Raw genomic sequence first — 24,928 nt, 5'->3', positions numbered from 1 at the left:
GGTCCAGGTATGGCTGGCAGACCTTTACAACAAGTGTCATTTTTAAAAAATGATATGTGATTTTTTTCTATAGGTATACAGCTGTTTATTTCCACAGTCCATTGTGCGATATGTAGAGGGGAGTTGGACTTCCAAATGATAGCAATACTTTTGTTTGCTACTGCCAGTGCTATTTTTATAAATGAGATTTGATATTTGGTCGATTTGTTGCTTATTTCCATAAAATTACCTAGTAGATATATATATAGCTCCGGAAGGCCACTCCTGTTATCCTGCTTAATTTTTCTGTGATGTCTTGCCAAAATGGCCTCACCTTCATGCATGACCACATGGCATGTAGAAAAGTTCCTGTCTCAGTCCCACATCTGAAACACATCTCTGAAATTTCTGCTTTTGATCTGTGTAATTTTTGTGGGGCAAGATATAATTGGTGTTAAAAATTACATTGAACCAATCCATATCTTGCATTTATAATTGATGTCATGCTGTCCTTGCACCAATCTGTCCAGCTTTTTTTTGAAATCACCACACCCAACTCCCATCTTTCTCTTGATCTCTGTAATCCTGGTTTTGCACTTTCACTCTGGAGAGTATAGACATCCAGACCATTCATTCCATTTCACTAATTTAAGGTGGGGTCACCGTTGGTCCCCATCTTTCTCTTAACAACGATCTAAACTGGAGAAAACAAAAGAAAACAATTGGTCACTCCGTATTTGTGATTTAGTTGTTCGATGGACAGGAGTTCCTTCCGTATAGCAGTCTTTAATATATTCTATGCCTTTGTCATACCACAAATTTAACATTCTAGTCAATAAAATATTTTTACACAGTGGTGCTTTTATTGATATTCTAATCATTTTTTTTAAAAAGAGATTTGACACTCTATTTATAGATAAAATCCTTTGCCTCCCCCTCCCCCACTGAGTGCATTCCCATCTGAAAGGAAGGTGGGGCTGTCTTCAATGAAGAATGCTGTGAGTAATCTAGCCTGTGCAGCTAGATAGTTTTTTTTAAATCTGGAAGTCTAACTCCTCCCAATCCGTAATCCCATGTCAGTTTTTCCAGTGCAATTCTTGGGACCTTGTTATTCATTGGAACTGTCTAATGTGATTGTTTAATAATTTCAAGATATGTTTAGGTAACAGAATAGGCAGCAATTGAAAAAAAGATACTGCAGTCATGGCATTTCATTCATTTTAAATGCAATTAACCCTTCCCACTCAGTGTCTATTTCTGCAGGTCTTCTATCTTCCCTAAAAGAGGAACATAATTTATACAGATTTTGTAAACTGTTATCAGTTGTTATTCCAAGATATTTTATTCCATCAGTCTTCCATTTAAACTTACTTCCTTTTCTGTATCTTTCATATTCAAAATGTGTCAATGGCATTATCTTGCTTTTGTCCATATTTTTCTGGAAAATAGCTTAATTTTGTGTTCTTCTTGTCCAACTTTGAAGCCTTTTATATTCAGATCCCTTCTTATCTCAACTGTGACTGTTTTCTAATGAGATGTAAAACTAAGGTTAAATTTATTTCTGCACTGTACTTTTTATTGCAAACCGGTACTATTAATCTTAGACAGAAATGGGAGATAGATCTCAATATCACAGTTGTTGAGAAAGATGGTCAGATCTTTGTCAAGATTGTATGTATAACAGGCATTATAAATAAATGTAAGGTGTAGATTGGTTCAGTATAATTATCTGCATCAATTATATTTAACGCTGCAAAAAAACTGAACGAAAAGATATAAATGTTTGTGTGGGATGAAGTTAATTTGGTAATATTTTATCAGACCTCATGACATTAAAGCCAAGTCTAAGCATTATTAAATAAACAAGTGAGAAGACTGACACTGAATGAATCTATGGTCTATCTCCCCACCTAGTGGAAGGAAACTGTATTGATCTCATTGACCAGGCTCAGCCATGGGAGCATTCATCCAGTGAGGAGCAAGAATGAGAAGATTCAACTTGCACGCAACCATTCAAATGATTTGAAATTTAACTGGCTTTAAGGAAAAGATCAACCCAAATATATACTTGGAACTCTTATTAATTACAGGAACGTTGTGCATCATTGACATGTGTAAAATTTGTAAAAAAAGATGTGGTTCTGGAATTAGAGGCCAAACCAAATTGCAAATGACTTCAATTTTATAATAATCCAAAATGTTATGGTCACTTCTATTAATAATGCCATTAGTAATGATTATATTTTATAATCTCATTCTTTCGATTAGAAGTCCAGCAAAATTACCATGCAACAGTCACATAGCAAAGAAATAGGGCTTCAGCCCAATTTGCCCACGCTGACTAAAATGTCCCACTCTCACAATTCCCTACTTAGACCCATATCCCTTGAAGTGTATCTGTCCAATTTTTTTCTTAAATATTGCACATAGTACATGCCTCAACCACCTCCTCCAGCAGCGCATCCCATTCACTTGCTATCCTTGGTGTATAAAAAGTTGCCCCTCATGTTCCTGTTGCATCTCTTCCCACTCACCTTAAACTTAAGAACCTTGAATTACTGATTCCCCCAACACTGTTCAAATGATTCTCTGCATTCACCTGATCTATTTCTCTCATGATTTTGTAACCATATAACATTACAGCACAAAATTAGGCCAGCTTGGCCTTTGTCGTCCATGCCAAATACCTTCTTCCATCTAGTCCCATTGGCCCACATCCAGCCCATTACACAAACATTTCTCGTCCATATACCGATCCAACATTTCCTTAGATATTAAAATAGAGCCCACATCTCCCACTTTGGCCAAAAGCTCATTCCACACCCCCACCACCCTCTTAGTGAAGAGCTCCAAGGAATTAAGGACTAGCTTATTCAAACTTTCCCCATTGTTCACTTCTCCTGGCAATATTCTCTCAGATCTTCTCTGCATCCTCTCCACATTGACAATAGCCCATGGTGTCCAAACTGTTCACAATACTCCAAATGTGATCTTCAACAACAGCTAGATAACCTCCCAATCTCTCCACCTGACTGATGAAGGCCAATGTGCCAAAAGCCTTTTTGACCATCCAATCTATCTGCGACACCACTTGCAAAGAACTCGATACCTGTGCACCTAGATCCCTCTGCTCTACAACACTCTGCAGATCCTTACCATTCACTGTGTTGGTCCTACCCAGGTTTTGCTTCCCAAAATGCAACATCTCATTTCTCAGTATTAAATTCCATCAACCATTCCTCTCACAATTGTTCAAGATCTAACTGCAATATTTTGCAACTGCCCTCACCATTTGCAAAACCACACACTTTGGTGTAATCCACCAACTTGCTAATCATGCTGTGTACATTTTCATTAAAGTTATTGATATAGATAACAAATAACAATGGGCCCAGGACAAAACCCCATGGCACTCCAATCCAAAAAAAAACTTTCCACATTACACCCTGCTTTCTTCCATGAAACCAATTTTCTATCCAATTTGCTATTTCATCTTGCATCTTGTGTAATATTGGCTGTCATTAGTTTACATGCCATGGCTGTAAATTAGAATGCAGAAATGATCTGAACTCTCAACAAATGTGAACTGAAGCTTATGAAAAGCCATCTCCTGGGTGAAGTGGAGATTCTGTACAAGAATGAAAACAACAAAGGATACTGGACAGCAGTGGCAGGGCCGAAATGACATAACCTCCTACAAAACTAAATCCAGTGCAGATGAACACAAGCGTTTCTACATCAAATTTGACCACCAGAACAAAGAACCACCACTGTGCACCCCATGTCCCCTGATGATTCTCTACTGTCAATATAAGATGATGGCATGCAGTCTGCCTTCTGGAGAATAAATCCAAGGAAAGCATCCAATCCAGATGGAGTATTCACCCAAGTACTCAAAACCTGTGATGACCAATTTGCCAATCTATTAATTGATATCTTCAATATCTCACTTCAGCAGGAAGTAGTGCCCACCCATTTTAAACATGTCATTATCATACCAATACCCAAGTAGAATGTGGTAATCTACCTAAATGACTACTGACCAATTTTGTGAGGTTAATGTTGAAGCACATCATCTTCTGTCTGGACAATGATATGGATCAATTTCATTTTGTTTACCACAATAACAAGCCTACAGCAGATGCCATCTCACTGGCTCTACAAACGGTTGGAACACCTTTATAGCAAAGATACAAACATCAGGATGCTCTTTATCAATTGAAGTTCAGCATTCAACATCATCATCCCTCAAAACTGATCAGCAAACTCCAAGACCCAGACCTCAATACACACTGCGTAAATGGATCCTGGATTTCCTCACCTCAAATCCACAATGATTTATGGTAAGAACATCACCTCCACAATCTTCATCAATACCAGAGCACTGCATGACTACATACTGAGTCATCTGCTCTATTCCCTTTACACCCATGTCTGTGGGGCCCATTACAATACCACCACCATCTACAAATTTGCTGACAATCCTACAGATGAAAGTTGTATAAAAAGGGATGATGAGACAGCATACAGGAGGGAGACTGAAAACTTGGCTAAATGGTTTAACAACAATAACCTTGCACTTAATATCACCAATACCATGGAACTGATTGTGAACTTTAGGAAGGGAAAACCAAAAGTGTATGATCCAGTGATCATTGGGAGATCAGAGATAGGAGAGGGTGAGCAAATTTAAAATCCTAAGAATCGCCATTTCAGATCCTGGATCTGTCATACTAATGTCATCCTGAAGAAAGCGCATCAGCGACTCTACAGGAGAGTTTGAAGTTTGGTAAGGACATCCGAAACCTTGGCAAACTTGTATAGATGTGCAGTGAAAAATGGCCTGGTATAGAGGCACCAATACCTCTGCAAAGGTAGTGGACACAGTCCAGTACATCACAGTCAAAACTCTCCCCACCAGAGAACATCTACAGGGAACGCTGCCGTTGAAGATCAACGGCAGCAATCATCAAGGACCCACACCACCCAGCCATCAGGAAAGAGATAGAGGTGCCTCAAGACTCATACCACCAGATTCCAGAAGAGCTGCTCCCCCTCAACCATCAGACTCCTTAACAACAGACTCAATCAGGGACTCATATTAGGACTCTTACCTTTGCACATTATTTTTTCCCTATCTGTATTGCAGTTTGTATACATTTTTTTGTTTACATGTGTTCGTTGAGTACATCTTTTTAATACTGCCTTACCCGTAAGAAAAAAAAGCTCATGGTTGTATGTCATGTCATCTGACAATAAATCTGAAATCTAATGGTTGAATTACTCAAACATCAGCAAAAACTTTGTCAATCAAAGTTTGTTTCACAAAAAACAACTCCAATCCAACATCAATTTGGTTTCATTTCATCTCCTCTCTGAAACATGCCATCAGCCAAATTATTTACAATAAAACCACACAATCAGGTACCATTTCAATCCACAGTTTCAAGTGAATCAAGACAAAATGTACAAATATAACGTAAACTTTGCCATTCATTTTATGTCAGGCATGCAGAATTCACCTTGCCTAGCAGACCATCAACACAAGAAAAAAAAAGCATGCCTTCCCTCCATAATCAGCACTCAACTTCTCTTTTTCTTTGGCTTGGCTTCGTGGATGAAGATTTATGGAGGGGTAATGGCCACGTCAGCTGCAGGCTCGTTTGTGGCTGACAAGTCCGATGCGGGACAGGCAGACACGGTTGCAGCGGTTGCAAGGGAAAATTGGTTCGTTGGGGTTGGGTGTTGGGTTTTTCCTCCTTTGTCTTTTGACAGTGAGGTGGGCTCTGCTGTCTTCTTCAAAGGAGGTTGCTGCCCGCCGAACTGTGAAGCGCAAAGATGCACGGTTTGAGGCGATATCAGCCCACTGGCGATGGTCAATGTGGCAGGCACCAAGAGCTTTCTTTAGGCAGTCCTTGTACCTCTTCTTTGGTGCACCTCTGTCTCGGTGGCCAGTGGAGAGCTCGCCATATAACACGATCTTGGGAAGGCAATGGTCCTCCATTCTGGAGACGTGACCAACCCAGCGCAGTTGGATCTTCAGCAGCGTGGATTCGATGCTGTTGGCCTCTACCATCTCGAATACTTCGATGTTGGAGATGAAATCACTCCAATGAATGTTGAGGATGGAGCGGAGACAACGCTGGTGGAAGCGTTCTAGGAGCCGTAGGTGATGCCGGTAAAGGACCCATGATTCGGAGCTGAACAGGAGTGTGGGTATGACAACGGCTCTGAATACGCTAATCTTTGAGGTTTTTCAGTTGGTTGTTTTTCTAGACTCTTTAGTGTAGTCTTCCAAAGGCGCTTTGGAACACATCGCAGCAAAGTGCCAATGGCTAATTCAACAGTAGCTCTTGAACCACAATTTGCACTGTGAAATAAAAGCAACATTTGCTTGGGAACACCAGCACTTGACAACCCATTTCCAAGTGGTATACCATCTCAACTTAGACATGGATTGCCATTCCATGATTACTGAAATCAAATCCTGGAACCATTGCCGTTGTGATTCACATGCATAGAAAAAGTTTCACACTGCAGAAAGGTAAAGATGACTTATTTACTGAAGCAAAAAACTATAAATTGAATCTAATCCAAAGAAAGACAAGATGATGCATTTGGGGGACTCTGATTCAAGAATATTTAGAATGTACAAATTATTTAATGGTGTGAACAAAGAGACAAAGACAAAGATTTTTTAAAAATGGCAGTAGAATAAATCAGGAATACATCATCTGAGATTTTATGCAGAAACTGTTCACACCACATGTTTGTCACTGCACAAATTTCTGGTCACCACATCACATGAAAAAAATCAAGGCATTGCAAAGATTACAGGGGAAATTGATCAAGATGTTAAGCCCTGGAAAATTGTCACTGTGTTGAAAGACTATTAAACAGAGGGAATTCAAGATATATTTAATTTAAAAATATATCAACTTTCCAGGGTTAAGATAAAGTCGGCAAGTACAATTGATTTAGTTCAGGAGTCAAAGTCCATATGCTCTCCAATTTTTTTGCTTGTCTTCCCCCCCACCTCCCCTACCCCAACCAGAAGTGAAAGAGGTCCAAAACTAGTTTTTGACTGGGTCATTGAGGCAGAAATCCTCCCCACATGCAAGTTGCAGTGAGGTGCTGTGACCCAAACAGATGTACTGGAAGATGGAACTGGCACAAATAATAACCTCCCTGGGTAAATTTTCTGTGACAGTAGGACATTTGAACAACAATGTGAAATAATCCTCAAAACAATCATGTTCAAAAATAGGATATCTCAGGAGTTTTAAGCAAGGGAGATATTAAAATGTCAACACGTGAAAACAAACACCACGTCAATAAAATTAAACTGATCCCGATCCAAATGAGAACAAGATTCAACATAATTCTTATTTAACTTCTACTCTCAAATTAAGACAATTGCCAGACCAAATGCTACCCTTAATTAATATCAATAGTGCTCTGGACTTCTGTCAAGAAAGTAGACAAATTTTATAATGCTCAAAATGCTTGCACCAATGCAATCTGTATAATTACTGCCACAAACAGCTTCAAGTAAAAGACAACAACTTTCCGGCAGCACCAGCATGGTGTATAAACTACAATCTTTTCTTTCTTGGTCTTTCCAGAGAGCTATAAAACTCAATGTAAATACGATTCTTCACACAAATAGCTTACCTTCTTCTTGCACCATTAAATTAGGAATGTTGTTGTGCAGTTGCTTTGTTCAAACAGATCCCATCTCCATGCTGCTAGCCCATGTGCATATAAATATTTGAAAGCCATATGCAGGAAGACAGCATTTTCTGGGAATTCATGTTCCCACCAAATACTGCCCACATTTCATTCTGCAAGAGGAAAAAAGTTTTTAGAACAAAAACACTACTTTAATAAGATTAACTAAATTTTCTAAAATGAGTACCCATGCTGTTTATCACATCTTGTGGAGGAAAAGAACCCTTGCTTTGAATGTTCAAATGTCCCATTGTTCAAAGGTCCTTATTACTGGTTCTGGTAGTTCAGTGGTTAGAACACTGGTCTTGTAAACTAAGAGTAGAGAGTTCATTTCTCGCTGGGGCCTCATTTCTGTGGGGTACTGGACAATGTGGCAACTCTGACTTCCTTACAGTAGACAAAATTAAAGAATTTCATGTATGTTACATTCTAAATGTAGTATTATGTGACAATTATAGAACTTGTACCTTTACTATTCATGCAAATCGAGTGATTCATAAAAGTTTGCAGAAGGAACCTTGTAATTTTGCTCCCTTCACAGGAGGAAAAGATACACAACTGACATTTGGGCCCTGAGCCCCTCTTCAAGGCAATGGAAATAGCAGGGGGGAGGAGCACAGACCAATAGACAAAAGCTGTTAATTGGACATGGCTAGGAAGACTGGGAAAGGTGAGAATTGATTGGGGGAGGGGTGGATTTGCTCTGAGAATGTGCAGCTGGGGGGAAGGAGATAGAGGGAAAAGGGAAGTGAGAGAGACAGAGCAAGGGATAGATGGGGGGGGGGGGGCAGAGAGAAGAGAGTGGATGTTAATTTTATCTGGTTGAAGGACCTCCAGACAGGATAAGAGGTGTTGTTCCTCAAATTTACAGATGGTCTCAGTCTGTCAGCACATAAAACCATGTATAGGCATGTTGGCAAGGGTCAGGGATTTAAAATGGGAAATCCCCACTATTGCGGGGAACAGAGCCAAGGAATTCAATGAAGTGACCTCTCCAATGAAGCAGAGGCTACAACGGGAGCACCCAATACATTGATGACCCTGGCAAGTTCGCAAGTGTGGTGCTTCACTTGAAAGGACTGGCACCCCAAATGATGGTGGGGGAGGAGCTGTGGGCACAAGTGCAGCATCTCCTACAGTCACAGGGTAGGTACCAAGGTAGTGAATGGTGGGAAGGGAGGAGTGGATGAGGGAGTCACAGAGAGAGCGGTCCGTGCAGAAGGCAGAGAAGGGAAGATGTGTCTGGATCATGTAGTAGGTAATGGAAATAACAGAGGATGATATGCTAGATGCAGAGGCTGGTTGGGTGGTAGGTGAAGGCAAGGGGAATCCTGTCCTTGTTAAACTAGAATAAACTGGTCTAAGTGCAGGAGTAAAACACAAAGTCTGCAGACACAAATGATTAAAATAAAAGAAATTTGTGGTCTTTAAGTTCAACTGGATAAGTACTCTCAGTATTCTTTAATCAATGATAAGCAGCAAAGGATTTGGTGTCTGTTGAGGCTTTCCAACAACCCTCCTCCCATCAGCTCACTAAGGGTCCATGTATCATTGAATAGCCTATGACTTCACTGCAGTCTATTTAAAAATAAATCAAGAGATGGTGGAAATATAAAGCAAAAAATAACAGAATGCTGAAAACACTCAGCACATCAGGTAGTATTCATGGAAGGAGAAATGTTTTTGGTCATCGACTATGTTTCGTCATTAGATCAGCCCACACAAATAAGCAGTCAATCTTTGACCATTTCACCTTTCAACAATATCCCATTTCATCTTTTTCTACAATGCCATTTTCTCATTCCAATTCAGTCTCTTAATTTCCTGAAACTCTGTTTTAAAAATGCAAAGCAACATTGGCTTGTACAGATTCCTAAGATTTGCCACCCTTAAAGTGAAGATTTTCTCATCAATCCTCAATAGAGAAGAAATTATCACAAAAGTCAAGTTAAAAAGCTTCAAAATTCTTTTTTTCTGCAACTGTAAAGGTCTGTAATACACACAATTAAGCACTTTACAACTTAAACCACAATGTGAGATATATATTTTTAAAAATCATAAAAGGATAAATATTCATAGATGCATTGAGTGTTATTAAATAGTGCAGGCAGATCTTTGGAACTGCAGTAATGTTTTAGTTAGTTAAGGTTCAAAAGTCTGACAAATATTGAAATTTTTTTGAACCCTATAGAAACAAATCACCAAGTTTCTACATCTTCAGCCTGAAGGTAACAACGAGAAAAGAGCAAGATTAGGCTGATGTGGATGACCCTAGTTTAAGTGCTTTATCCTGATTCTGAACATGGTACCCAAGGGTGTAACATCATCTTTGCATTTAAGGCCTGGAAGGTCACCCATCATTCTTTTTAGTTCAAGATTACAATGGTCCAGTCTGTTTTCTCTCTCCCAAGGAGAGAAACCCAACATCCCAGGAATTAATCTGTGAACCATCATTGCATCAACTTTATCCTCCCAACACTTGCGCAGAATACTCCAAATGCTGTTCAATTGGGCCCTAATTGGCATTAAATGTTTTTACTTCGTTGCCACTTGCCGACCAAATTACTTTCCAGATCTATATAAACTTACAAGTATCCGACTACAAGAATACCTACATTATTGTGAACACTAATCTTATCACTCAAGAAAAGTTACTTTTCCATTTCTCCTATCAGGTGTGTGATCACATTGTCTCCCAACAAATTCAACTACATCAACACCACTTATTTCACCTGCTTATTTTTCTCCAAGTCATTCTGCATCCATCTCACAACCTAGATTGCCACCCAGTTTATGCTCAGCAACATTCTTAGATCTGAGACTTGGCTCTCATCTAAATCACTGAAAAAAAAGAAAAACATCCCTGCAACATCCTGCCAGTCACAGCATTCCAAGGCAAATTCACCCCTACATGGTTTTCTAACCAACTATTATTCCTAACTGGCACATAATTCCCAGTTTAATCTATTTAAAGTTTTGATTTTGTCCATTTCAATTTTTTTTTTAAATCTAATACTGTTTAAGTGCTTAATAAATGATAACATTTTCCCACTGCTGCTATCAAGTTAACTGGTCATCCCTTCTTTCTTAAACAGTGGGTATTTGTGACTGTTCAGTGAACCATCACTGTTTATCAACCTTACAAACCAAGGAAAGTGATATCAATGCATCCACCATCTTCAAAATCTTGAGATCCAGATAATTAGTTTTCAGGGCTTAACAACTTCCAAGCCCCATTGATATTTTCCAATGCTAATAACTTTCAGCTGCACATGTATTCCATACCTGTCCCTCACAACTTCCAGCATATTTTCTGTATCTTCTTCCTTTATGACATACAAAGATTTGAACTTTCTGCCATTTCCCTGTTCCCCAGAAAATTTGTTCCTGCCTTCATATCCATGACTATAAATGAAGAAAAAAAAACTTTTATTTGTCTGTTTTCTTCCATTTTATCTCATTATTCTACTTTTCCATTTCCTTCACAATTTATTGGCTCTTTGCTGAAATTTACACAAATCTACTGAAAAACAGAAAGGAGAAGGATTAAGGCATGTGCCATGCCAAGCCCACTCAACCATTTAACAATCAGGTCATGGCCTGAGCTCCACTTACCAACCGATTTCCCCAAATCCTTGTTCTTTTAAAACCTATGCCGTAAATTCATTTAACAGTCTCTCCTGTTCAGAATTAACAGAATTCCACAGATTCATTACTCTTTGGGAGTAGTAGTTTCTCCTGATTGGTCTTAAATATCCTCCCACTAATCTTGATGTCATGACTCTTACTTCTAATTATCATCTACCATGCAAATTACCACCCGACTTCTATATTAACTATTCCTTATGTAATTTTATACATTTCTCCAAAATAACCCCTCATCCTTCTCAACTCCAAGGAGCACAGTCCCAAGTGACTCAGTCTTGGCTTGTTAGCTAATCCCCTTGTTTCCAGAATCAACTGGATAAACCTCCACTGCGCCATCTCCAAAGCCAGTGTATCCTTTTTCAAACAAGTTGAGAATTGCACCCAATACTCAAAATGAAACCTTAATCGTACTTTGCACAGTTATTGCATAACCTGCTCTGCTCTGAAATTCAATTCCTCTGGCAATAAAGGACAACATCCTATTTGCTTTCTTGATTACATGCAGCATCTGAAAAGTGACTTCTTGTGAGTCATCTTCAAGCCCTCACAGCTCCCTCTGCGCACACCATGCTGCAATTTTTCACGACTTAAATAATATTCAATCAATTGATCAACAATTCATGAAGAACACAAAGAACAATACAGGAGTTATTCTCACTACTCAACATTTTCCAGGTTGACTAAAAGGGGAATTCAGCAAGGATTTTCCTTAATAGAATAAAAAGACACGATAGCAACTGTCTCAAGAATCATAGCCTTGGACATAATTTGTATCAATCTAATGAATTGCTTGATTCTGGGATGCAGTCTACTCTGAGACGCACAGGCGATGACATTTTTAATTATTAAGGTGCTGCAACAGCTGAGCACTGATTGGTAAACCTTTGAATTGCACATGAGCAGTTCTGGAGATCCACACTGAAGCCTATTTTATGTCAATAAAACTGAAGTTGTGGAAGACAACTTTAATAATTTTTTTTAAAAATTTTAAACAAGTCACCTTAAATATTGTTCTCATTTTTTTCTGATAATGTTGTTTCATCTGAATTTTTAAACCCATGACACTACCAAAATAGAAGTCATTTGCAAAATTTAATAAAAATGAAAAAGTCCTATGGCATTGCTTCCTGATCAAAAAAATCTTTTGCTGGAATGCAAATAAATTTTTGCAAAAATAATGTCTACAACTTGGGCCATCTGGACAGTTTCCCAATAACTCACAGAGCACCTACTTACATCATGGTGACCTCACACAACATTTGCTCATCTTAGTCCCCATCATGTGCCATTATACAGAATGAACACACTCAAGGACAAAATATCAGACTGTCAACCCTCTATTTCTAAAGTACAACTTCAGCCCCCTCTAATTTTCTCAAAGTACCTCAGTTGGAACATTAAAAAAAAACAATCCTGATATTTAATTTAAAAAATACATAGCTAACTCAAGTTATCTAACAAGCTGCTTGGACATATACAATCAATGCTAGGAATAAAACTGCTCAAGGGCAGGATGCATTTGAAACGCACAAGTCTGTGGATGCTGCCATTGCAGTCAAAACCTAAAAATGCCAGAGGAGCTCAGCAGGTCTTGCAGTATCCACAGGAGGTCAAGATGTATAACTGTCGTTTTGGGTCAAGCCTTACAAGTATGAGCGAAAACCAGGAAGGCACTTGCAAGAAAAAGAATCTCAGGGTTGTACGTGATGTCATGTTTGCACTCTGAAAATTAACCTCAACTTTTGAGCCTAAAATCTATCCATCATTTTGAATCCAGTCAACTGCCACATTCTCATACATGCTGGGGTTTTGGACTCCCAATGTTTACCATTCTCCGTGTAAAAATGATGCCTTCAGTCTTAAATGGCCTATTTTAAAGATTGGGACCCCCTGGTTGAACACTTTAACCAAGGGAAACATCCTCCCAGCATCTAGCCTGTCAAACCTTGTAACACTGATGAACGCTTCAATGAGATCACCCTTATTCTGCCATACTTCAGAATTACTGCCCCAGCCAACTGAATATTTACCCAACAGTAAACCAGCTGCTTCTGGAACCACTCATCAAGCTTCACGTTGTTCCCAACATGGTAAATAAGACCAAAACAATACCACAGATGCTGTTACATCAAGCATGACACAATTCCAGCATTTCTTGGTATTTGTACTCCTGTACTCAAATCCTCTCATAAAGTGCTACAAATCAGTTTCCTTATCATCTCACTGCACCTAGACTGGATTTCAGCATTTGGACACAAATCTGTGCCTTTGAACAACATGAATATCCATCATTCAACTTTTTTTTTTAAAAAAACCACTGCTTTTATTGTGTATACCAAATGGATCACCTCACCTTTTTCACATTATATTCGATCTGCTGATTTGTTCCCAGCAATTCAGCTGGTCAACATTCACAAAGCCCAAAAGGGCCTGGATAACATTCAGTTGCAAACTAAAATAAATAAATTTAGACCCTCAACTCAAATTGTCAAGTGAAATGAAATCACTGCAGTACCCAATTAGCTTTGGCCAATGAATTTCAGTAATACTTAATCCCCAAATTTCAATTTGCATCCAATAACTAATTTTCAGTATGTTACAGTATATTATTCCCAATTATGGACATAAGCCTCTTGTTTTTGAGCTGATTGAACACCTGAAAATCCAAATAAACCACTCCCACAGGTTCTTTTTTATTTTATTTAACTTGGTATATCGGTACTTCAAAAAAAATCTAACATTTTCATAAATCCATGCCACCTCCATTCAATGCTTTTATTCTTTTCAAGATGTTCTGTTATTAAACACAATTCATCACTTAATCTGGCATCTTTCCCACCACTTAAACAAACAGATCACAATTTCCCATTTCTCTCACTCCTCCTCCTTATTTAGTAGTGTAATAATTGCTCCAATCCAAATGAACAATTCCAAAATAGCATGGATCAAGCACTGATAATAGCCATATTTTTCTAAATTCTGCAATATAGATTATCAGACCCTTGGAATTTATCAGTTCTCGTTCTCACCAAGATATCTGGTGCTCCTTACTCATGAGAGGAGCTGTTTGGTCAGAATGATTGAAAATTATCCATGTGATGACTTTTCCCAAATCTGAAAGGATAAGGTTACTCTGGAATTACTGCAATCTCACTCATCATCTTTTGTGAAAGGTCACAACCGCAGCACTGGTCTCTTAGCACAATTGTTTCTTCCCAGATCAAAAAAGAGAGACTGTGAATTTTCACCTCAAGTACATGCTTTAGTACTTAAACAAAGATTTCATCTGCTCTCAAGGACCTGTTGTTTAATGATTGGACAATGTTTTCATCCCCTGGGGTATTTCCAGGATTTTAACAGCTGGTGTGCTATGGGTTGTCTTCAAAAGCAGTCAGTTTAGAGAGGAGTCACGTGATGGAGTAGTGGCCGGTAGGGGAACTCCAGCCCTCTCCAGAAAAGTTAAAAAAAAAGATAGAGAAAAAGCAAAGGCACAAACTTAAAAACCAAAACAAAGTGAAAGTAAAAGAGTGAAGAAAATGGCAGCGAAGAAAAAAAAACCAAAAACAAAGGGAAGAAAAGAAGAAGGAAAGACGTCAGAAGAAGGTGAAGGCCTTACCTGTCCGAAGAGGCCCGCCGCGGAGAGAGGCCCGCTCCCACAGGTCAGTGGAGGTCCCGGGCTCGGGACTACAAAAATGGCTCGCAGAGCCGAGTAAAAGTGCGCAACCGCGCATGAAAAAAAACATACTGACGGGAGGGGGGACCAGCTGCGGAGTCGATCTCCACAGCTGAGAGAGACACCAGCAGCACAGCAGCAGGTGCAGAACACAGACAATAACGACAACAAGAAATAAGAGGGTAAAAAGAAAACAAGGAAACAACAGATGGTCAACCCAGAGGAAGAAGAAGAAGAACAGAAAGAAGTGGAAGAAGAAGAGAAAAGCAAGACAATGGATGTAGCTTTTTTTAAAGAATGTATGGAATCAGTGAAAGAATGGCAATTACAAGAATTTGATGAGATAAAAAGAAGAATTAAGAATGCAGAAGAAAGAATGAATAAAATGGAAGTGGCCATATCAGAATTGGCAAAAAGAGTGGAAAATATGGAAAAACGAGAAACATTTGTATATATGGAAGTAAAAGACTTAAAAGAGAAATTAGAAGAATCTAATAAAAAAGCTAAAGAAGCACAGGAGCTGTTAGCTCAGAAGATAGATATGATAGAAAACTATAATAGAAGAAATAATATAAAGATTGTGGGCCTTAAGGAAGATGAAGAAGGCAAGAATATGAGAGAATTTATAAAAGATTGGATCCCCAGGGTCCTGGGAAGACCAGAATTACAGGAAGAAATGGAAATAGAGAGGGCACATAGAACTTTAGCCCCGAAACCACAACCGCAGCAAAAACCAAGATCCATTTTAGTAAAATTCTTAAGATATACAACAAGAGAAAATATATTGGAGAAAGCAATGAAGAAAGTAAGAGAGGACAAAAAGCCACTGGAATATAAAGGTCAAAAAAAAATTTTCTATCCAGACATAAGTTTTGAACTCCTGAAGAAGAGGAAGGAGTTCAATACAGCGAAAACGATCTTATGGAAAAAAGGATATAAGTTTATGTTAAGGTACCCAGCGGTACTTAAAATAATTATTCCAGGGCAACAAACAGACTATTCTCGGATCCAGAGTAAGCAAGGAAATTTGCAGAACAACTACAAAACAAGCAGAGAGATGAAGACATGTAATAAGAGTAAAAATGATCACGATCTATATGTATGTGTGTAAAGGGGTATATGTGTGTATATATATATAGTGTGCATACATGAACGTATCCGTATTTAGAGGAAAATATACAGAGTATAGACAAGAATTAATAAGGGAGGGAAATGGAATAGAGGGAATAAGGAGGGAATTAAAAGAGTGACCTTTGTTACATATGAAAATTGAAATCTTTTCTGGGGGGGGGCTGGGTGGGGAGGAGTTACGGTCACTGCAAAATCAGCTGACGTTTGCGAGTGAATTCGCAAATCCAAATGGAGAGGGGAGATGTGGTTGTCCGACAAGGGATAAAGGACAACTCAGGAGGGGGAGGGGAGATTGGGGTTAAAGAAGTTTTAAATAGGAGAACAGGGAAAATGTTTGATGTTTTAGAAACGTTGTCTTATAAAGTGTTCAAAACAAGAAAGCAGAAATGGATAAGAAGGAAAGGTAATGATGGAGAAACGGAAAGGGAAGATAAACAAAGTATAAAATGGCTACGCTGAACTATATGACTTTAAATATTAACGGAATACATAACCAAATTAAAAGGAAGAAACTGCTAAATTTACTGAAAAAAGAAAAAATTGATATAGCATTTGTGCAAGAAACACATTGAACTGAATTGGAGCACAAGAAATTAAACAGAGATTGGGTAGGACACGTAACAGCAGCGTCGTATAATTCAAAAGCAAGAGGAGTAGCTATATTAATTAGTAAAAATGTGCCAATAAAAATAGAAGAGGAAATAATAGATCCAGCAGGGAGATATGTAATGATAAAATGTCAGATATATTCGGAGTTTTGGAATCTACTCAATGTATATTCACCTAACGAAGAAGATCAAAAGTTTATGCAAGATTTTTTTTTAAGATACCAGATACGCAAGGGAACATATTAGTAGGAAGGGATTTCAACCTGAATTTGGATTCAAATATGGACAAAACTGGGAAAAAAATTAACAGAAAGAACAAAGTAACCAAATTTATAATTAAATCGATGGAAGAAATGCAACTTTTGTATATATGGAGAAAACAACACCCAAAGGAAAAGGAATATTCATATTACTCGGCTAGACATAAAACATACTCAAGAATAGACCTATTTTTGGTATCAGCTCGTATGCAAGATAGAGTAAGAAAAACAGAATATAAAGCTAGAATATTATCGGACCATTCACCCTTAATATTGACAATAAAGTTAGAGGACATCCCTCCAAGAATGTATAGATGGAGATTAAACTCCATGTTACTCAAAAGGCAGGATTTTAGAGAATTCATTGAAAGACAAATTAAAATGTATTTTGAAATAAACACGGAATCAGTGAAAGATAAGTTTATACTATGGGATGCAATTAAAGCGTTCATTAGAGGGCAAATAATAAGTTATGTAACCAAGATGAAGAAGGACTATAATCAGGAAACAGAGCAGTTGGAAAGGGAAATAGTAAATATAGAAAAAGAATTAGCAATGAAGGAAGATACAACTAAAAGAAGAGAATTGGCAGATAAAAAAATAAAATATGAAACACTACAAACATACAAGGCGGAGAAGAATATAATGAAGAACAAACAGAAATATTATGAACTAGGGGAAAAAACGCACAAAATTCTAGCATGGCAGCTTAAGACAGAACAAGCTAAGAAAATGGTATTGGCATCAAGGAAAAAAGACAAACAAATCACATATAATCCAAAGGAGATCAAGGAAAACTTTAGAGAATTCTATGAACAATTATACCAAACTGAAAATGAAGGGAAAGAAGGGAAAATAGATGAATTTCTAACTAAAATTGAACTACCAAAACTACAAATAGAGGAACAAAATAAATTAACAGAACCATTTGGAGTGGTAGAAATACAAGAGATAATAAAAAAATTACCAAATAATAAAACACCAGGAGAGGATGGATTCCCAATAGAATTCTATAAAACATTTAAAGATTTATTAATTCCTCCCCTCCTGGAAGTAATCAACCAGATTGATAAAACACAGGGCTTACCAGATTCATGTAAAACAGCGATAGTTGCAGTGATACTGAAGCAGGGGAAGGATCCACTCGCACCAGCGTCATATAGACCAATATCTTTACTTAACACAGATTATAAGATAATAGCTAAACTATTAGCAAACGGATTAGCGGAGTATGTGACGAGGGTGGTGAATCTAGACCAAACTGGATTTATTAAAAGAGGACGCACAACAGACAATATTTGTAAATTTATTAACTTAATCCATGCAGTAGAAGAGAGTAAAGCGCCAACAGTAGCAGTTGGTTTAGACACAGAGAAGGCATTTGACAGAGTAGAATGGAATTATTTATTCAAAGTATTGCAAAAATTCAGTTTACCAGAGAAGTATATTAATTGGATTAAAGCATTATATAAGGGACCATTGGCAAAAGTGACAGTAAATGGATATGTATCAAAGCAATTTAACTTAAGCAGGTCAACATGGCAGGGATGCCCACTATCACCTTTATTGTGCGCGTTAGCTATAGAACCACTAGCAGAATTGATAAGAACAGAAAATAATATAAAAGGGATAAAAATAAAAGACAAGGAATATAAAATCAGTTTATTGCAGATGATGTTATAGTATACTTAACAGAACCAGAACTATCAATAAAAGAATTATATAAGAAATTGAAGGAATATGGAGAAGAGTCGGGTTACAAGATTAACGTAAATAAAAGTGAAGCAATGCCTATGAATAATGCGGATTTCTCAAAATTTAAGAAGGAATCACCATTCAGTTGGCAAATGCAAGCAATAAGATACCTAGGTATACAAATAAATAAAAATCTCGGCCAACTATATAAACTCAATTATTATCCACTAATGAAAAAATTACAGGTCGATTTAGAGCATTGGAAAGATTTACCACTAACACTAATAGGAAGGATAAACTGTATTAAAATGAACATTTTTCCAAGGATATTATACCTATTTCAGGCATTGCCAATACACCTGACAGAGAAATTCTTCAAGGAGTTAAAGAAAATAATAAGGAAATTTTTATGGAAAGGGGGGAAACCGAGGATAGCACTAGATAAATTAACAGAATGGTATAAACAAGGAGGCTTACAACTGCCAAACTTTAAAAATTATTATAGAGCTGCACAATTAAGATACCTATCAGATTTTTATCAAACAAGGGAGAAGCCAGATTGGACTAGATTAGAATTAGATAAAATAGGGGAAAAGATACCTGAACACATATTATATAAATGGGATGAAAAATTGGTACAACATAGAAGTTCTCCAGTATTACATCATCTACTCAATATTTGGAAGAAGATTCATGTAGAAAGAAATAAAACAAATTATCAATTACCAAAACTAATATTGACGCAAAATAAGTTACTCCCTTTTACAATAGATAACCTTTCCTTTAGAGAATGGGAGAAAAAAGGGATCAAAAGAATAGAAAATTGTTTTTCAGGAAATAGATTATTATCCTTTGAACAAATGAAAGATAAATACAATATAACTCAAGATAAAGTGCTGGCATATTACCAATTGAGATCCTACTTGAAGGACAAATTAGGAAGCAGTCTGAGTTTACCAGAGGGAAGTAACTTTGAATATGTGATTACAGATACAATGATAATCAAAAGATTTATAACAAATATGTATATTAAACTGCAAGAAAAGGAGAATGAGGAAACAAATGGTAAAACTAAACAAAAATGGGAACAAGATTTAAATATAAAGATAAAAAAGGAAACATGGGAGAAGTTATGTTCTGGAACGATGAGAAATACAATAAATACGAGGTTACGTATGATACAATATAACTGGATACACAGGCTATACATTACACCTCAAAAGTTAAATAAATGGGACCCAACAGTATCTGATAGATGTTTTCGATGTAAAAAAGAAATGGGAACAACAATTCATGCAATCTGGACATGTGAGAAAGTAGAAAAATTTTGGGAAGATCTAAACCAAATATTAAATAAAATTACAGAAAACAATATACCAAAGAATCCAGAGATCTTCCTCCTAAGTAACATAAAAAACAAAGAAATTGGAATTGATTTGGATGATGCACAAAAAACTTTTGTTAAGATAGCTCTAGCCGTAGCAAAAAAATGTATTATGTCAACCTGGAAATTGGAAGATAATTTGAAAATACAACAATGGTATATAGAAATGAATAAATGTATTCCATTAGAAAAAATAACATATAGTTTAAGAAATAATATTGAAATATTTGAACAAATATGGGAGCCTTACATGAAACACAATAGCGAAAACCTACCGGGGACATTCACTACCTAAATTAACAAAAGGAGAAGGAAATGAAAAGAATTGACTCTGGAATTTCTTGTTTATTTTTATTGAATGACAACATTGTTTGACTGGTTTAATATATCCTAGATTTTGTACTTTAAATGGACGGGAGGGGAGAGGTAGGGAGGGTGGGATGGGAGGGGGGGGGGGGGAAGAAAATGGCACTGTATATATTTGAAAAGGAAAAAGTATGTATCATAGTTAATGTGGTTTATGGTGTGAAAAATTTTAAAAAAGCAGTCAGTTTATTTAGCAAATCTTTTAAGTGTTCCAATTATTGGGTCTCAGTCTCTATTTCGAATAATCTCTCCATCATTCTTGGATCAGTGGCATATTCCTTGGTTGTTGAGACCATATATGATTTTCACAATTGCAAAGTCGCATATCATCCGTTATACTAGAACTCCTTCACATTTCAACTCATTTCTACATTCTTATGACCCATCTTCAGACACAATACACTGGTTTTTGTTGAAATATCCCAATGTAATTCAGTAGTGTTTCCTATTCAAGAGCACCTTTTGTCCCTGGCATGTCCCTGGATTTCATGCATCTGGTGGTGGATCTGTGGAATTCTTTGCCACAGGAAGTAGTTGAGGCCAGTTCCTTCTCAATATTTAAGAGTAGGTTAGATTTGGCTCTTGTGGCTAAGGGGATCAAGGGGTATGGGGAGAAAGCAGGTACTGAACAGCCATGATCATATTGAATAGCAGTGTAGGCTTGAAGGGCCAAATGATCTACTCCTGCACCTATTTTTCTATGTTTCTAAGTTTCCTGGTACAGCATCCAAAAACCTCTGAAAGCCCTGTACATCTTTCTTAGCGGTCTTCAAAAACTTATACACTGATTTAACAATGGTAGTGCTTTTTTTTTAAATTACCACATTGCTGTTTCAGCAGATGGGAACATTTTAAAAAGGATACAAACTCCAGGAATACTGGGACGGGCAAGTAAGAGGTAGGCAAAACCTATTTCAAAGGGACCAAATTTTATATGGAAGACTATCACAGGCCAATTGTCAGTTTGCAACAATGAGCTCCTTATTTTCTCTGCCTGAACAAGGAGCACAAAAAATTTTTTATTACCCTTTGCAACATGGTTGACAACAGGCTTAGCAAATATTTCTAGATAATATTCCCGATATACTGTATTAATATCAATAAATTGATTAGCTGAAATAAGGGAGGAAGTCATTTTTAGGGACATTTAATAAGGAAGACAACTTGAAATAAATGGGCAGACTATTTTGAAAATGGTGAGAAAATTTAAAGTACCCAAATGCAAAGGGACCTGTGAGATATTGTGCAGGATAGCCTGAAGGTAAACTTGCAGATTGAGTCTGCAGTGAAGAAGACAAATGCAATGCTGGCATACATTTCAAGAGGAATAGAATACGAGAGCAGGAATATGATGTTTATAAAGCACTGATGACACTTCATTTAGAGTATTGTAAAGTTTTGCCTTTCTCATTTTAGAAAGAATGCACTGATATAGGAGAGAGATCAGAGGTGGATCACAAGGATAATTCTAGGAATGAAAGGGTTTTCATGCCAGTGTTTGACACCTTTTGGCTTGCACTCGTTGGAATTTAGGAGAATAAGGGGGAATCACATGTAAACATTTCAAATGTTGAAAGGCATGGACAGAGTAGATGGTGTTTCCCATGGTGTGAGAGTCCAGGACAAGGCAGCAGAACTTCAGGATTGAAGGGTATCCACTCTGGATACATTTCTTCAGTCACAAGGTGATAAATTTGTGGAAGTTGTGGAGGCCAAGTCGTTGGGAGCATTAAAGAAAGAGATTGATAGGTTCTTGATTAGCCAGGGAATCAAAGGTCCTGGAGAGAAGGCCAGGCAGTGGGACTAAGTGGGAAAATGGATCATCTCATGATTGAATGGTAGAGCAGACTCAATGGGCTGAATAGCCCAATACCTATCTCTCCTTTTACCTTAAACCCATGTCCTTGAATTCTAGAATCCTTTACCTTGGGGGGAAAAAACTGAGCATTAATTTGATTCATTTCCCAAATGATTTTGCATATATTTAGAAAATCATCCCTTAGCCTTCTGTGCTCCAGGGAAGGAAGACCTAGCTTATCCTCAAGCTTTGATTTAATACTGGAGAATCTTTTTTCATTAACTTTCCAACTTAACAGCATCCTTTCCATCGCAGGGAACCAGAACTACACGTAGTACTCCAAGTGAGATCTCACCAGTGCCTTGTTATAGAGAGAGAGGGTAAGTGAATGGGCAAGAGTCTGGCAGATGAAGCAAATGCAAAGATATCCACTTCGCTAGAATAAATAGTAAATTAAGATTATCATTGAATCAGTGAAAGATTGCCGCATGCTGTTGTGCAGAGGGACTTGGACCAACAGGGTAAGTTTTGGGTTTCACAATACTTACTTGCTCATCTCATTGAAACAGGAGAATTCAGACAAGATATGAAGCACAACTGCTTTGACCAGTGCCTAATGCTCCCACATACAATTCCAAATTGAGACCACCACCAAATTATCAATGCTAGTTGTTACATTCCACCTATTTCTTCCCACTAAAATGTTCTCTTCTCATGCTCGTCTGATAGGTCATTCCAGAATGCAATGTTCTTCAAAACTTTCTGGTTGGTCAGCTTCGCACAGCAACTCTCAACATAACTCGAATTAGAACATTGGAAAAACATTTAAAACATGATGTCTTTCTATTTATTTCCTCTAGGTTTCCATACCCACCACTAGAGCCAGTGGCCTCAGCTCTCAATAAAATCCCCACTTATTCTCAATTGTGAAGCCTTGTCTTTAAAGGAATGGTGGTTTTTGTTCTTTGCTGCAGCCTCTCAATTTTCACAACTAACTTCAACCTCTATTCTGTGCTGTCCAGCTTCAAAGATAATGTTGCATCAAGGAGACCAGAAACACATGAAATATTACAAATATACTCCTATTTGGAGCTCAACAAATGGTACATAAATTACCACCTTTTGATGGTACAAGTGAATCAATAAACTGTTTGTTGAAACAGAGTGTTAAAATGGCTCATGCTTCCAGGATTTTCAATCTGCAACTGCAATTTTCTTGTGCAAAATGATCACATTAACCAAATGCTAATAAACAGCAAAACCAACAGAATCTGAAGACATGAGAGGAAAAAAGATACAAACATGCACAAAAAAATGGAAAAGGGATAAATAAGTTGAACAATTCTTGGCAAGCATCATGAGCAATAAGAAATGTAGGATTAATATTTCTTTTTCCAGTTATGTTGTCAGCTGACAAAGCATTCCCAGCAACTTGACATAACGTTTATTTAAAATAGTACTTGTCACAATCCAAGCAAACTTTTTAAAAATTATTTAGCCATGGTTAAAATATAATAAAACATAATTTGTACACAACCTTTGTACACAACATACAAAACAACCTTGCAATAATTAAAATTTCATTTTTGAGATGTTCGTTGAGAGATACATCTGAATAAGGAAATCATGATAAATTCTCAAGTCTTCTACAAGGTACCCTGTAGTTTTCTGAATCCATCTGAACAAGAAGATACATTTAACTGTTGCATATTCAACAAAAAGCACCATTTCCTCTACTACACCAGAAAACTTCTCCCCATTCACTTAAATCCCTGGAAAGGGAATTTCAATCCACAAATTTCAACATTAGCAAAACAAATTATAGAAACAGAAAAAAACAGAAGATGGGGCAAATCTTGTAGACAACAAGACTGATTCATTATTCAATACGCTTATGGCTAAGAGTCAATTCAATTAGTTTCCCATTCTCTCGACGTGTCCCATGGTGCCTTTTGTGCTTAGAAATGTTCTGTCAAGTCAACATAAGTAAAATACAATGTTGATTTTACTCTAAAAGTAACCAAATAAGTTAAGACATTTCATCCAGTAACTTTCAAAAGCAGTGTCACTACCTCATTCAATGAAGCGAAACTCCAGATAAAATACCCACACTTCATGCCTTCATTTCAAATGAATCAAAATAAACTTTGGTCTCGATCTGAATCATTTGAAAGCATAAACACACGAGCAAATATCAAACAACAAGCCAAAGTCTGTGCAGAATTTCTTCTGGAGGCAAGAAGAGGAAACTGTCACAGTTGAATCCAAAGTATTTCTCCACAAAAACCACAGATTTTACACCAATTTTAAATGTGCAAACTCATCCCAACGAGAACGAAGTCGTTAAGGATGTTAACGTGCGTGTCCGAGGTTTTGTTGAGATATGAATTTGTTTCATTTTATTTTGATGATAGGAGACATACACACAAGATGCACTCACCATCGGCAGCAAATTTCTGCACTTGGCCCCCATCCCTGAGAATAACAGAATCATATTAATAAAAGCTATATTCAAAACACAGCAGGTCAACCTCTCGATTGTTATTACGAACAAAGGAACATTCTTCTATTTTTAATGTTATCATCGTCCCAATGATTAAAAACTGTGCAAACTGCACACTGCAGCTTCACATCCCGGATGTACCACCTCCTGCT

At 37.3% G+C, this 24,928-nt stretch overlaps 1 long non-coding RNA gene across 2 annotated transcripts; it reads right to left on the bottom strand.

Annotated features, from left to right (window-relative positions):
• On the bottom strand, nucleotides 1-24,928 carry LOC138755670 (uncharacterized). Of its 2 annotated transcripts, none has more exons than XR_011352460.1 (3): nucleotides 24,714-24,928; nucleotides 7,654-7,823; nucleotides 1-678 (listed from the first exon to the last, which is right to left on the bottom strand). It is a non-coding gene; the product is annotated as an uncharacterized lncRNA (long non-coding RNA). The 2 variants fall into 2 exon arrangements; XR_011352461.1 differs by lacking the exon at nucleotides 1-678 and adding an exon at nucleotides 1,357-1,506.

Source organism: Narcine bancroftii, chromosome 2 (assembly GCF_036971445.1).
Source record: "Narcine bancroftii isolate sNarBan1 chromosome 2, sNarBan1.hap1, whole genome shotgun sequence".
Classification (NCBI taxonomy): Eukaryota; Metazoa; Chordata; class Chondrichthyes; order Torpediniformes; family Narcinidae; genus Narcine; species Narcine bancroftii.
The sequence above is the reverse complement of the archived record's forward strand: the minus strand, read 5'-3'. Positions and strand labels throughout refer to the sequence as shown.